Below are 13,756 nucleotides of genomic sequence, written 5' to 3' on the forward strand. Positions count from 1 at the left end.
TACACAAAGGTCAGTCAAACACAGATTTGCTGTTCTGCATTTCAGCTTGACACTGTGTGGGTTCCAGATTTTTTATGTAAATGGTGTTAGGATAGTATATTTATTTCCAGCGAAAAGGCAGCACAATCAATTTAAAAAAGCAAATGGTGCTGCACTTGATCACACACTTTCATGGCTAAAAATAGCAAATAAAATGCTGGGAGTTGCTGAATGCTTTCAATCCTCACTCGAAGGTAAAATTGCAAATTAGGAGTTTTTCCTAATTTAGATTTAACAATCTACTACTTTCTGGGCTTAAGTCTTTTGTTATATGATAAAATAGTTAAATCTCAATGCTCTGGAAATACTGGCTGAATATTTCTGAAATTAGCAGTGTATTTTAGAAAATAATTATAAGGTAAGATCACAGGAGCTCTTGTTCTTTCCAGAACTGTGTTTTTGTAACACCTGCTGAGCGAAACAGGATCTCTAGGTCTGTAATAGCCTTTAAACTCCAACCTTTTGGTATGTAAGAGAACCACCTGGCTAATCTAAAGACATTCTAGAATAAATAATGCATTTTCTCCTGTGGATTAGCAACAACCTTTATAGAGGTTGCACGCATACTTTCTCTTCAAGGTTATTATGCTAATTTAATTTTAACATTATTTTCCTCATACTATAAAAACACATAATAATCCCATTTATTTTGTTTATTTTAAAAGTACTGAAATGCTAACCACAGTATAAAAAGTGGAAAATACATTGCTTCCATCAGCTTCATTTTGTGTGCTAATGACAATGAATTTCAAGTTACCCATGCCAACTTTTCTTGGCTGTAAACTGCTAATAGAAAAAGGCAGTTGAAGCAGGATTGGTATTGCCTTGGAAGTAAAAGAACTGTAGGTGCTAGGGAGAAAGAAACATTGCATAGGCTTTTTTCCTCCTTAAATTAATATTTTTCTTTTATTATGCTTTCCTTTTAAAAATTAGCTGTGTTATCAGTAATGTGAATCTTAATTGAGTATTCTTTTGTCTGCCATGATAATTTTAGCATGCTGTAATATTGGATATACTGTTCTGAAGCTTGTTCTGACTTCAAGTCCTGAGTAAAAGAACTTCTTATGGAGGGCAAGATAACCTTCACATGTACCATAATTGTCCTTGGATTTCTATACGCCTTAAAACTCTCACTAGAGTAAGATTTTCTTTCCATCTGTCATTTTCATGGGGTTCTGTCAAGTTAAAACTTACAAACTGATTTTTTTCTTTTTTTAGTCTGTGAAAGAAAGCTCATGAAATGACTGCAGAGGTCCAGACACACAGGCCTTTCTTGTTTGGCCCCTGTAGCCTCCATCCTGAATCACTTGCCTGCCGCTTTCTCCAGTAAAGCTTTTTTTGGAGCTGGTCCTTAACTTATTCCTCTGTATTGTGGGCGAATTGCAAAATTACTTGTGCAATGTTATGGGTCTACACCAAACAGCTAGTGAAGATGGAATTTGGGTTCTGATGCTACGCACCTGTTCCCTTGAGATCTTCCAAGAGTGAAACAAGGTACTGAACTTTCAGAGTTAATTTTTCTTTTTCTTTGATTCTTAATATACTCTTAAAATCACCTTTTCAGAAAACCCATGCAGTTTCTTTCCCATCTTGTGTTCTTATATTAGTCTGAAACTTGCTTAACAATTCTAAGAGAAAACAGTGAAGGGAAGCAAAGCATAACATGGTGTTTGAACTGTGATGGCAAACACAAATCTCTATGAATATTCACGTGAAAGATACTTAGTCTCTTTTCCATTTAATGTTAATATTTTGTTTTTTTTTTTTCTTAATTTGACATTGTGTTGCTTATGAAAAGATCAGAATGAGTAAAAAGACTGTGTATTTATATGTATTTAAAATAAATTTGGGATGAAAATCTTATTTAAAATAATGTCAGGTATTACAATAGCAAAATTGAGGTGTGAAACTCTGATTATACCAGTTAAACAAAAGGTTGCTATCTTTATTTTTTTTTTTTTTAACCAACAGCATAATAGTGGCTCCTATTGATTTGTAGTCTGGTGCCAGGCATTATTACTGCTAAAATATAGTCCATGTAAAAATCAATGCATGCATACTATAGTACATTAATTACTGTATAGCCTTTGCTTCCCAGCTAGGTGCTTACTGATTCAATATTAGGTCTTCACATGATAGAGATCTAATGAACCTTTCTTATGTAATCCATTACATAAGAAAGTTCTGCATTCTGCGGATGCAGAACTCATTTGCTCACAAACTTTAAACTTTGTGGCAAGTTGTGTGATATTGTTGCCTCCCAGGTTTTGAAATTTTTCAGCTTGTTCAAAGACAAAATGTAAAATCCCAGAAAATAATCACTACAGGATCAGATGAGCAAGTGGAATGTACATGTGGCTGAAATGAGGAGCTACTAATATTTATCATTAAGAAAAATGCATTTGTTTGTATATTAAACTGTGCATATGCTTTTTCCTGTATCCATGCTCCATTATTAACTCCACCAGAAAGGAGTAGACAGTTATACAATTTACACGTTTTGGTTTTAAGTGAATGGCCTGCTTTTACAGAGTTCTCTTTGGAGAAATCATCTTGCATTAATTCTTGTTTCATAGATGAATCTGTAATACTTTTGAAGCAGTTTGTAGTGTTTCAAATGTGCATAAAAAGCAATTCATGAATGTACACAAACTGAAAACATGCATTAAAGAAGCAAAATCTCTTGCTTTCCTGTAAATAGCTACCCTCTCAAGAAGTCAGAAAATGTGTTGCTTAGGGTTACAGCTGGAGCTAAAACAAGTAATCAAAACATATTTTCCTTTTTCTGAAATAAATGTAGATGAAGGTGATTTTGACTTGGAAATAGCTGCAACTTAAAAACACTCTGCTGCACAGACCCTAAACCTGATGTGTTTCAATCTTGTTAAGCCCATTTTTTCTGATGTGAGTGCTTTGAAGCTCAACTTATACATTTTAAATTTTTTTGACTTAACTCTTTGAGCACCTTGCTCACTCACACATTTTATGTTACATGAAAATAGTTTGAATGATGCAGCACAGTTCATAATGTTCTTTGTGTACCCTGATGTGATTATTCAAGAACTAGATACTGAAAATGTTTTGTGAAGCCTTACTGAAGGATGCTTACTATGTTCAATTTGATATCAAATTTTTAAGAAGTAAAAATAATGGATTTTAGTTTAAGGAGTTTCACAGCTGTGTTTTCTCCATAATCCCAATATAAAACCTGTCTGATGTGCTCAGTTTGATATGGTGAAGGCACTCACTACCAGCATCAAATACTGAGTATTTCTGTTGTTGAGTTACTGCTATGGACCTTATGTTTTATCTTTCTGGTCCAGCTAATCTTGCTGGGGGTATATTTGTAGTAGATTTTGTTTGTGTCTTCCACTAATTGATGACTTAAGGTTAATATAAGTATGTTGGAGTTTTTTTGGCTTTGGCTTTGTGTTTTAGGGTTTTTTCAAGTCATGTCATAATTTTTTTTTCTCCCCTTCCCACTGGCTATAACTGAAATTCCCTACACTTGATTAACAAGTTACTAATCAAGACTTCATTAGGTTATCTTGTTTTGGGGGTTTTTGTACTAAGTTTAGAAAGAGCAGAGATGCAATTTCTAATGAGGAAAACTGACCTAGAATGACACTAAGACCTAGGTACTGCATATGTGATTCATCAGCACAATGTATTATTTTTCTTCTAGAGGTGCCTACACTTCTGCATTCATTTTCTCAAAGTCAGTGGCATTCTTAATAATGCCTTTAGTGCAAGCAACTTGTTAGCATTTTCCAACAAAAAAAGTTATCCTTTTAAACAGTTCTTAATTCTGAAAACCCATTTCATGGCTGGGTGATGACCAGTTATGTCCCTAAATAGATGCGTTAATTACTGTGTTGTCATATAACATAAAAGTAGCAAATGTATTTTTTCAGGACTAAAATTCAAACTACTTTGCTTGTATTTCAGTCCTTTCAAGCTGTTAGGGAATCAGGATTAATTTGCAAAGGGTATTTTCTCTGCAAGTCTCTCTGAGCCTAAAATCCTTCAGTCCCTACTTGCTCTTCAGGAATCATTGTATGAACAGGTTTCTTCACTCAAGGCCCTGAGTTTGGTCTTGGCAAAAAGGACAGGATCTTCGCTCCCACTTCATTAGACTAGTCTGTCATTAAGTCACACAAGGAAGGAACATGTGCTGTCAAATTCTCTTGAAAAAATAAAAAGAAGAGCAGGAATTACTGAAAGGCATCACATTAGTCCTTCCTTATTAGGCATGTAATGTGATGAAACTGCTCTATGAAAAGTAGTAAAGAGGGGAAGAATCTTTAAAGTACAGCTTTTAAAAAATATAATAATGTCTGTATTTTTCTTTTTAATTTATGGCTGATATCATTGAGTATATTCCCATACAAAATAAACTAGAAACTCACTTGAAATTTCATAGGAACATTTTTTTCAGCTAACATCAAGCCTTAAAAGGCTGAGTTTTGAGTTTTTAAAAATAAAAAAATAGAAAAAAAACCCCATAACATTTTGAAAAAGGTTTACAGATGAAATAGTTTCTTTATCCTTCACATAAGAGAGAGGGGTGGGAGGAACTGTGGTCATCTGAATCATGATTTCTCTGCAGTGCAGTTGTGTGTCCTCATAACAAGATCACAGATTCAGAGTATAAAATTATAGATTAGTTATGCATATTTGAAAGCTGTTTAAGAGACTTGCTAAGCTCTAAATTGTAGTGGAGCTGTTTCAACAATAATTCAGAATTAATTTGCAGAGTTTATGAAAACGGGGGTTGACACAGACACCATGAAAACAAAGTGCAGGTATCTGCAAATACCACAGTGTAGGACATTTTTAGTTGGAAGGTTTATAATTTTGACAGTGGATTTAGACTTTAAATCTACATTTTTCAGTGGTTTTCCATGGGTGTGTTTGTTCATCTCTACTTCAAATAAATATAGTCACTAAGTAGAGGTGAATTTATTCTAAGAGTAAGAATGAATTTTGGCTCTTTTTTCATCAATGGCAAATAGCAATTGGGGCTTTTTTTTAGAGGAGAATGAATTTGAAGACACTTCTATTATCTGATAAGAGTATAGTTTTGTGAATGGTATTAATCTCTCCACAGGTTCAATATTTGTCTTTTGAGTCCATGAAGACTCTTTATGCAAATGAATGATGGCTCACGTTGATTGCATTAAACTGAATAAAGTGACATCCTCAGTATTGTGTCTATCTCCTCCCTCTACCTTTCACTGACTGTACAAGTTTCAATTAAGTTGGAGGTTGATATAATATTTTTTAAGTTTCCTTTTAGATATTGCCATAGTGAACTAGATCATTCCTTCTTGTTGAGCAAGGAAAACGTTAAACTGTGAAGAGAGATTTTTTAAAATGTGTATGATTTGAATAAAACAGACATTGCCTAGACATATTACAGGCACAACTGTTTAATTTTTATTATCTTTGCTTTTAATTCACCTATTTTTTCTTTTAAGTTGCAGTTCAAATGTTTGGAGATTTGAAAATATAATTAGATTTCTCTCACAAAAGAAAAATTGGGTTATACTTCTTGATGGTAGGATCTCCATGGAACTATATCACAGAATCACAAGGTTGGAAGAGACTTTCAAGATCATCGAGTCCAACCCAGCCCCAACACCTCAACTAAACCATGGCACTGAGTGCCACATCCAGCCTTTTTTTAAACACATCCAGGGATGGTGACTGCACCACCTCCCCAGGCAGACCATTCCAGAACCTTATCACTCTTCCTGTGAAAAACGTTTTCCTGATATCCAGCCTATATTTCCCTTGGTATATTTTGCATTCCATGACTTAAACAGGCCATTGCATAATTGTACATATAATTTAGTGTCTGAAGTCTGTCATATAATGCCAACATGCCCACAGCCCCTGCTGCCTTGGTCAAGCTACATGGTCTAAACAGTCACACCTGAGACAGCACTGTAGAAAATTACTACAAAAGGGAAAAAATGGAAAAAAGGGTTTGACAAACCAGTGTGTAGGCTTTTGTAGTACCTTTCCTTCTTAAAATTTTCCAAAATTCAAAATAATCCACTTATTTTTATCCCAAATAATTTATTCCCATGTGTTTTTTTTCCTTTCTCTGTGACACTTATTCTTTGATATCACTTGATCCACAGGGTTTTGGAAGTGGGCTTTTTTGTGTCATTGTGGCCCATTTTGTTTGCTGCATCAATGGCTTTGCTATTAATGTAGTGATGTGGCTGGGGGTAGTTCTTGAATGCTGATTATTCCAACAGGCATCTACACATATTGAAATAATAAAACATCTGTGAAGTTTCAGTTTTAACTGGCATTTTGGAATTTATTGATGTTTGTACTCTTGCTTGGAAGATGAAAGAACTGTTAATTTCTAAGGGGTTAGATCTTTTTGTGGTTAATTAAAACAGAATAATTCAGTTCATTTGGTATGAAATTGTTCAGTTTAGTTGGTGGTCTGAACAGCTCATTCAGAGTTTTATAGCCTGGTACTTGGAGCCGTAAGAAAACAACAAACAGAAATTTGCTGGGTCAAAAAAGCATGTGGAAATAGAGGTATAAATTCTGAAGTATGTAGGCAAGTACTTCTCAGTGGTCAGATAAGTCCCTAGAAGGAGCATGTTACAAAACCTTTTGTGTTTTATGAGTCCTGGGGTGAGGATTATTTCTCCTTCTTGTTTCAGTTATTTACAAAATTTTATACAGTTTCCTCACATTTTCTTAGCTTTTTTGTTTGTTCCCCCCTCCCCTTCTGTTCTCATGGCTAACATGTTTATCTCTTACTGCGTTGGCAAATAACTGCTCAGCAGGCAAATGCCTAATGCAAGAATGTTGTAGAAATTCAGGCCGATGACTCAGGTCTCCACAGGACAGCATTTTCTCCACTGTCACTGCTCAGTGACAATTGATATTCTGCTTTTATTCTCCTGATACAGGAGAATTACACTCTCCTGTATCATTGCCGGACGATTGAGGGTTTGGTTTTAATGGGATTCTGTTGCTGTGGGAGAATGGTCATCTGTAACTCTTAGCATAAAAGGAAAATAAGGATTTCCTCATCAGTTTTCTTACTACAAAGTGGGGATGCTGCACAGTTTTCATTTCAGTTTCATTGTAGTTCTGTAACAGGTTTTTTTTTTTACCTCCCTATTGCACTGGTTTTGACTGGGGACAGAAGATGATCTTGTGAGGGACAGAGCAATAAACATTGTTTATACATCCTACTGAGACTGAGAGATTCCTCTTTGATCACTTCAGAAGGAAAGAGTGATTGAGAGAGGCTTCCCCATGTTGGGGTGGAGTTTTCAAGTCTTGCATCCACATTTTGCTCTGGAACATAAAGAGGGTAATGGAGTAGTAAATTAGCCTGTATTTATCTTGGATTTATGTATTTAACACACTAATATATACCTCAGAACATCACAGTCCTCTTTTGGAGTATGTCTTGCTATGAATAATTAGTATTATCAATGTCAGGATTTTGTTACTAATACAGTCTTGTTGCATTTGGTCATTGAGACATAAAATATTTCCAAACTCATGTTATGATTTGATTTATCCCTGTTCTCGAATTGCAGGCTTTTTCCAGTGGTGCCTGAGGCTTGCTGGGTTAAATGATGTCTGAGGAAGGCTTTAGCGTTCACTGCTTGACTGCTTTATATGGAATTAAATGAGCTTAATGATACAGTATTATGAGTAGTGATGAGCAAAATAGAACTACAGTGTACAACACTGATTAAATTACTGTATTTTTCTTAAGCTAAAGTTCTACATCAAGATTTATAAGTTGATTAATGTTAGTCATGCATGAAAGCCTGTCTGAATTAGATTCTTAATGCTGCTATAGGTTATGCTTAGAGAATTTGGATACATGTATAATGTTTGAGGTCATCTTCAGTAAGATCTTATGCAAGTAAATTAATATGGAAGAGGTTTGAAGTCCACATTTTTCTCCACTCTAAAACATTTAGGAAGGGTGCAAATATTGCCACTGTCTAAGTTATATATGTGTTATAAAATATGCACTATTGATGCTCTTAAAATGCCAGATGTGGCTGGTTTATGTGGTTCAGGAGTTGTAGCAAGGTTATTAAGATCATTTAGGTGTTGTATGTTCATGACCTTAATAAACACATAACAGCTTTTATTATCTGAGGTTTCAAACCCCAGTGTGAAGAAGGGAGGGATGGTGCTAAGTGAGGCAGAAACTGGAAGGGGTTGAGCTATTGTTTGTTTGGTTTGCTTATTTGTTACAACACTACTCAAGCATAACTTTCTTCATGACCTTTTAAATTATTTGGTACTTGATGATGTACTTCATTTGAGAGTGTGTCTCTAGCCTCGAGATTTAAAATGGTCGTTGCAAAGGAATTTTGATGTGCAGGCAGTTAATAGACTTTGATTCCATGGAAATGCTGTGAGGCAGCTCAATCATTTGGTTTTTGACACTGACTGCATTGTGACACTCAAGTCTTACTTCATTAAAGCAGCTGAAACCTGTTATGTGTTGACTGCTATTTCCTTTTCTGTGTTACTCCTACTGAACAACAGGCTTTAATTCTGTTACTGCATGGCACTACTGTATTTTGTATTTGTAAATCACTTTCTTGCATCTATAGAAAAAATTTGTTTCTGCTTATGAATCTTTCGTGGGTTGAGTCTGACTTTTAAACTCAAGTTCAAATTTTCTTTGAATATACCTACATAATTCTTGATTATATCTTACTTGCATGTAATTTATTTCAGACATTCCCACTATTAGCATAGGTTCAGATAATTATGAGCCAGCTAGCTCAAAGAAAGGAATGGATATGTGATAATTTACCTTTCAAAAAAGTCTTCAATTCTTCTCTTAAAGCTACACTAATAATTTCCTCTTTCAGGAAGGGTGAAGTATTCTTTCTTTGTAGTTTTTATTTTTTCTTGAGAAACAATTTCCAATTCTATAGCTTATAGAATCCCCATTGGTGGATGCACTAATAAAATAAGTATTGTTTCTTTTCAGTTGTAATGCCATTTCTTTAATAAGGTATGCATATGCATTCCCATCTGATGGCCTTTTTTTTGATGCTCACTTGAGAAAGATTTGTTGAGTGGAGGATCTGTTTGTGAAGTTCCAGTTGAGACTGAAATTTCAGTAGAGTTATGGGCTCCTGAATACAGACACCTATTAGGAAAATGCTGACAAACATATTGCAAATATATTTAGTAAAATGCGGAGAAGATCCTACATGCTGCTGCACGTTCTTGTTGTTATTTGTACAAATACAGTATACAGAAAAAGGAATCTGTCACTGTAAGATATTACTTCCAAGAAACTGCAATAACTAACATTTTTCAACACTTGGGAAAAAATGAAGATAGCAGTTAATTCATCTCAACTATGTTAACAATTGAAACACACATAAAAATAAATCTCATTCAACTCTAAGGTGCCTAATTTTGACATTATAGTTTCAGACCATCACATGGAGAACAGCACAGGGCTCAATTTAATTGGATTGTGTTGGAAAAGGCTGCTACAAGACACTGGAGCAGATTGCCCAACAGCCTTAAACACAGCATAATTCCTTTCATAGAGTGGGTGGGAAATACCATCACTGATGACATGATTGTGTTTTACACTTGGTTTGCACATATGCAGGTGTTGACATAAGGTCCAGAGCAAAATAAAGGATGCTGTCTTGAAAAGTAGTATAGAGAGAAATAAGGTGCTCAGCATGAATCAGGTAAATGCGCAGCTAGGAGTGTAGAACAGGTAACTTCTTTGGTTGAATATGAAGTCTGACTTTGTTTCTAACATAACAAAGCACATTGCTTTTTCCATATTACTTTAGTGTGCATGAGGAAAAAAAAGTAATCCACATGACAACTGATTTTTGTTACTGTTTTCTTTAAGGCAGGACATAAGAGATCTGGATTCATACTGGTTCTCCACTATAAATCAGATTAATCTTACTCTAATTGTTTTCTTTTTAACGTGCCTTTCTTGAGGTCATCTGACTTCTGCTGTTTTAAAATCACTGAGAGGTGAACTGCCTTCTATCTTTCTCTTCATTATGGATGCCTTAAAGAAAACATAGCTATCTCTTGTATTAAAATTCTGTTATCTTTGAAAATATAGCATCTAAATATCAGAAATGTGAGTGAAACTTTGAACTGGTATGGTGTGGTTTCAACTTTTCAATTAAAAGTATACTTTCACCAAGTTTAAAACGGTAGGAAAAACAGTACTATATAAACTAGGTGGCCAAAACTGCTAGGGTAAAAAAAAGTGTAACAAAAAGATTAATTATTTTCTTTGAGGACTTCAGATTATTTGCCAGTAAATGTCAGTCAAGTCAGCCACAGCAGATTGCTGAGACTTTAAGCAAGCCTTCCCAGGCTAGCTTCCTGGCACACAAGAGTCTCAAGTCTGGTGAAAACTAACTCACATCCCCCACACCAAAAAACCCCACCTTGCACAAACCCATATTTTATATATGCCTTGCTTCCTCAGTGGTGGGAGGACCACGGAGAAGGTGCAATCAAAAGGCCTGGAACAAAATGAGGAGTAGCAAACAAGCCTGAGTCACAGTTTAGCATTCTGTTGCCTACAGGACTACGCCTTTCAAACAGGCCAAGGGAAAGAAAAATCAAACTGTGAAAGAGACTTCAGATCACAAGTTCATTAATTATGAAAGCTTAAGAATAGATAGCACACACTTCAGTGAAGGTGCAATGATCAGTATACACCATTACGTGTGCACAATGCAAATTGCCTTGAACCCTGTATGAGAAGCAGTGAGCTGTTTTTGAAGAAAAATAATGAATACACTTTAGAAAGGTAGTGACATGCCTATACATCACTGAAAGAGGAGGCAGAACATAAAACAAATTAATGATTATTTGTAAACCTAATAAGGAAATGTCAAGGACATCTAGTGCACGAGAGAGTATATGAATGGGAATGGAAGAAAAGGGAAAGCCAACTAAGAAAACTGCAGGAGAATTACTGTAGTAATCATTATAATTGTATATAAAGAGAATTTAGGATTAACAGAAAGACTAACAACTCCTGGTTTTGCAATATTCAGAGATGTTTGTCAGAAACTTAAATGTTGTAATTCTCTACTGTCCAAAAACAGGACCTTTCAGATGGTGAAAGTATGGAAAGAGAAAAAAATATTTTGTGAACCTTGGTTGCTTGTGTAGATGTGGGTATGGAACCACCCAACCTGTGCGCAAAACTATTTAATGTGACAAAAAAAAATTCTCAAATGCTTACCTTAAGGTAAGCCTAGTTTATTAAGTTTTTTTTTTTTATTTTTTGGCCAATGGCTGAGACACTGTTTTAAAACGGAAAAAAACCCTCACAAAACAATAGTCATCGCTTTTCTTCTTTGGAGGAAATGCTGTATGTTCTGCTACTGCACATGGTAGAGTATCTCTGATCTCTCATGTCTCAGGCTTCTTGGGAGAAGAAGAGAATGAGGAATTCTCTTCTTCTCTTCCAAGACTGGAAATCCATATACACTTCCTCTCTTGTATTTCTTAAAAATCCTTATGCTACTGTGGATTCTTGCTTTTGGAAGGGGACCCAAAAGAAATGCTTTTGCATTGGGAAAATTATATTTCTTTGCAATTGTAACCTTCTCAAGTAATGGACCAAGTTTTTGCAGTCTTCCAAAATAACATTAAGAAGAAAATGGTATTTTAGGACTGCTTCATTTTGTCCTCACCACAGAAGAACATTTTCTTCCCCATTTAAAATCATGAAGTTTGTAAATTTTATCTTTTCTGCTGTAATATAAATCTTTAATAATGAGGTAAGAGAATTTTTGCAATTTGTCTCTTTTCAGCCCCAAATTTAAACTGGCGCTAGTTATAGCCTAATGAAATTCAAATAGCTGGACTGAAGGTTAGAAGGGCGATGACACAAGAAGCTGATATTAATAATGTATGTGAGCAAATAGACTTGCAATAGCGGTACCAACAGTGTGGAACAAGTTACAAAGAGAGGTCTGTCTCAATATGACCTGCACTAGAAAACAGGATTGAAACTCAAGGTCTGCAAGTTTCAAAACACAGCTTTCCTGTCTGCTGAGCTGCTGTCTAGTAAAAGCCATCCCCAGCTGTGCAGCAAATGCCCACATCATTTCATGACAATCTGGCCAAATAAGCAGTTACAGATTTTCACCCTTCTGAAGCTGTCAGCCTTACAAAGTGTGATGTGGGACTGAGCCAGTATCTGTGCTTGATCGTTTGTCATGGTGGAAATAACCAGTTTTTGTACTGATTCGGTGACAAAGCAATAGCAAAGTATGTGTGCTAAATTACCCCATGCTTCAGAAAACATGAAACTGCCTCATGTTTTATGCTTCCTTAGCACAAAAGGATTTGTAGTTCCATTAATTGAGCATGGATTTCCACCTGGCTAAATGATCGTGAAATACAATATCAAGACTTGCATGCTACTTTAGGTTCTTCTTTATTAATAATAATGCTCGTTTCTTGATAAGTATTTCCAGCTTCCTGTATTGTTTATCATAGAATCTGCCAATGACCTGAAAGGAGTATAATCTTGTCTGTCATCTTCTCTTGAAAGTCCAAGAGAAATGAACGCATCAGATAAAGCTCGTCTTACATGATTGTTTTTGTGTCAAGTTTTGGATACACCCATGCCATTTTCTGGAAATATTCAGCTGAGGGTTCACTGGTAAGATAGTCTTCAAGTCTTCTTGTCCTGCTCACGCTGCCCCGTCCTCCACTCCTCAGGATTTGTTTGTGTCAATTTTTCTTCCAAACACATGACAAGTGTCTTATATAGTGAATTAAGATAAAATGGTAATTTTGAAAGTCCTGAATTCGTTAACATACTTTGCATTTTGATAAAGTGCTTCAGAGATTAAGAAAAAGTTGGCATTTACTGGGGCAAGCCTAAAGTGATGATCTTTATTGGTGGGCAACCATTTATCAACTGGCTTCAATGCTTTCCAGACTTCATAAAGTGACAAATCAAGCCAATTCTTGTACAGATAACACTTGAACAGAGTATTTAGTCACTGTTGTCAACTTTGATCCATCAGATTTTGATGCAGGTAGCTGATCTGATGGGAAGTACAGTCTGTCTTTTGTTTATAGGAAAAAAAATAGTCTTCCATTGCAGCATTCTCCCAAAAGCCTTATTGGTTCTGTTTGTTGCTCAGTGGATTTATGAGGTCTCTCTTCATAGCTCATCCTCCTGACTCAGCAGTATCTGCTGTAAAGATGAATGATGCTGCACCAGAATAGACTCTGACCAGAGAACAGTCTTGCATTGTGTGCCACCAAAAGAGCAAGTGTAGTCTCTTAATGCTTTTAGCTATGTAATTTCTTCAACAGTACTCCTGTTACTCTGTGCCCCTGGAAAGGACTGGAAGATTATCTGCCTTTCACAGAAGAAAGCATTACAAGTATCAAATATGTGCTTTTTTTCTTGGTGATGTTATTTGGCTGTTCAACACTGACTGCAAGATGCCTGCTCCTGTGAATGTGTGTAATCTTTTCAAACAGTAACAGTTAGATTGCCAATTTCCCTGCACTCTTATAAGTGGTTTATCACCAAGTAAGACTTTCTGGAATGTTAGCAGCATCTTATAGCAAGCAGCTTGTTCTGGTATATTTGCTGCTTCTCCCATGCTAGACAGTTCTTTGGTAGGTAAGCCAGCATTGAAGGAGAGGAGACAAG

At 35.6% G+C, this 13,756-nt stretch overlaps 1 long non-coding RNA gene across 1 annotated transcript; it reads left to right on the forward strand.

Annotated features, from left to right (window-relative positions):
• The first annotated feature begins 442 nt into the window (after positions 1-442).
• LOC137473400 (uncharacterized) lies at positions 443-9,227 on the forward strand. Its single transcript, XR_010998767.1, has 3 exons — positions 443-1,365; positions 5,526-5,599; positions 7,626-9,227. It is a non-coding gene; the product is annotated as an uncharacterized lncRNA (long non-coding RNA).
• Positions 9,228-13,756: the final 4,529 nt, after the last annotated feature.

Source organism: Anomalospiza imberbis, chromosome 4, assembly GCF_031753505.1.
Source record: "Anomalospiza imberbis isolate Cuckoo-Finch-1a 21T00152 chromosome 4, ASM3175350v1, whole genome shotgun sequence".
NCBI classification, from domain to species: domain Eukaryota; kingdom Metazoa; phylum Chordata; class Aves; order Passeriformes; family Viduidae; genus Anomalospiza; species Anomalospiza imberbis.